We start from the raw sequence: 2,678 nt of genomic DNA, 5'->3' as shown, positions 1-2,678 counted from the left end.
TAGACCTGCATCAATCCCGGAGTCATTCCACTGTCTCCCTCACTCTCATCATAGCCCTGTATCAATGCCAGACTCATTCCACTGTGTGTCTCTCTCTCCCATCATAGCCCTGTGTCAATCCCAGACTCATTCCACTGTCACTCTCTATCTCATCATAGTCCTGTATCAATCCCAAACTCATTCCACTGTGTCTCTCTCATCATAGCCCTGTATCAATCCCAGACTCATTCCACTGTCTCTCTCTCCCATCATAGCCCTGTGTCAATCCCAGAATCATTCCACTGTGTTCTCTCTCTGCTCATAGATCTGTATCAATGCCAGACTCATTCCACTGTGTGTCTCTCTCTCCCATCATAGCCCTGTGTCAATCCCAGACTCATTCCACTGTCACTCTCTATCTCATCATAGTCCTGTATCAATCCCAAACTCATTCCACTGTGTCTCTCTCATCATAGCCCTGTATCAATCCCAGACTCATTCCACTGTCACTCTAACTCATCATTGACCTGTATCAATCCCAGACTCATTCCACTGTCACTCTCTATCTCATCATAGACTTCTATCAATCCCGTACTCATTCCACTGTCTCTCTCTCTCTCATCATAGCCCTGTATCAATCCCAGACTAATTCCACCTTGTCTCTCTCTCATCATAGTTCTGTATCAATCCCAGACTCATTCCAGTGTCTCTCTCTCTCTCTCTCTCATCATAGACCTGTATCAATCCCACACTCATTCCACTGTCTCTCTCTCACATCATACCCTGTATCAATCCCAGATTCATTGTACTGTCACTCTCTCTCTCATCATAGCCCTGTGTCAATCCCAAACTCATTCCACTGTGTCTCTCTCTCATCAAAGCCCTGTATCAATCCCAGACTCATTCCACTGTGTCTCTCTCTCGTCATAGACCTGTATCAATCCAAGACTCATTCTACTTTCTCTCTCTCTCTCATCATAGCCCTGTATCAATCCCAAACTCATTCCACTCTATCTCTCTCTCCCTCTCTCTCTCTCTCTCATCATTGCCCTGTAATAATCCTAAACTCATTCCACTGTCTCTCTCGCTCATCAACGATCTGTTTCAATCCCAGACTCGTTCCATTCTCTTTCTCTCTCTCTCATCATAGCCCTGTATTAATCCCAAACTCATTCCACTGTGTCTCTCTCTCATCATAGCGTTGTATCAATCCCTGTCTCATTCCACTGTGTGTCTCTCTCATCATAGCCTTGTATCAATCCCTGACTCATTCCACTGTCTCTCTCTCTCATCAGAGCCCTGTATCAATCCCAAACTCATTCCACTGTGTCTCTCTCTCATCAAAGCCCGATATCAATCCCAGACTTTTTCCACTTTCTCTCTCTCTCATCATAGACCTGAATCAATCCCAGACTCATTCCGCTGTGTCTCCCTCTCATCATAGATCTGTATCAATGCGACACTCATTCCACTGTGTCTCTCTCTCTCTCTCTCATCATAGCCCTGTGTCAATCCCACACTCATTCCACTGTGTCTCTCTCTCTCATCATAGCCCTGTATCAATCCCAGACTCATTCCACTGTCTCTCTCTCTCTCTCTCTCTCTCTCGGCTTAGCCCTGTATCAATCCCTGACTCATTCCACTGTGTCTCTCTCTCATCATAGACCTGTATCAATCCGAGACTCATTCCACTTTCTCTTTCTGTCATCATAGCCCTGTATCAATCCCAGACTCATTCCACTTTGTCTCTCTCTCATCATAGCCTTGTATCAATCCCAGACCTATTCCACTGTCTCTCTCTCTCTCTCATCATAGCCCTGTATCAATCCCTGACTCATTCCACTATGTCTCTCGCTCATCATAGACCTGTATCAATTCCAGACTCATTCCACTATGTCTCTCTCTCATCATAGACCTGTATCAATCCCAGACTCATTCCACTGTCTCCCATCATAGCCGTGTGTCAATCCCAGACTCATTACACTGTGTCTCTTTCATCAGAGCCCTGTATCAATCCCAGACTCATTGCACTGTGTTCTCTCATCATACTCCTGTGTCAATCACAGACTCATTCCACTGTCACTCTCTATCTCATCCTAGACCTGGATCAATCCTGGAGTCATTCCACTGTCACTCTTTCTCAACAAACCCCTGTATCAATCCCAGGCTCATTCAGTTTTCTCTCTCTCTCTCATCATAGCCCTGTATCAATCCCAGACTCATTCCACTGTGTCTCTCTATGATCATAGATCTGTATCAGTGCCAGACTCATTCCACTGTGTATCTCTCTCTCTCATCATAGTCCTGTATCAATCCCAGACTCATTCCACTTTGTCTCGCTCTCATCATAGCCTTGTATCAATTCCAGACCTATTCCACTGTCTCTCTCTCTCTCATCATAGCCCTGTATCAATCCCTGACTCATTCCACTGTGTCTCTCGCTCATCATAGACCTGTATCAATTCCAGACTCATTCCACTATGTCTCTCTCTCATCATAGACCTGTATCAATCCCAGACTCATTCCACTATCACCCTCTATCTCATCATAGACTTCAATCAATCCCGGACTTACTCCACTGTCACTCTCTCTCTCATCATAGCCCTGTATCAATCCCAGGCTCATTCCACTGTGTCTCATTCATCATAGCCTTGTATCAATCCCAGATACATTCCACTTTCACACTAACTCATTATAGA

Source organism: Cetorhinus maximus, unplaced genomic scaffold (genome assembly GCF_964194155.1).
Source record: "Cetorhinus maximus unplaced genomic scaffold, sCetMax3.hap1.1 HAP1_SCAFFOLD_669, whole genome shotgun sequence".
NCBI lineage: Eukaryota > Metazoa > Chordata > Chondrichthyes > Lamniformes > Cetorhinidae > Cetorhinus > Cetorhinus maximus.
This window is presented reverse-complemented; position numbering follows the sequence as displayed.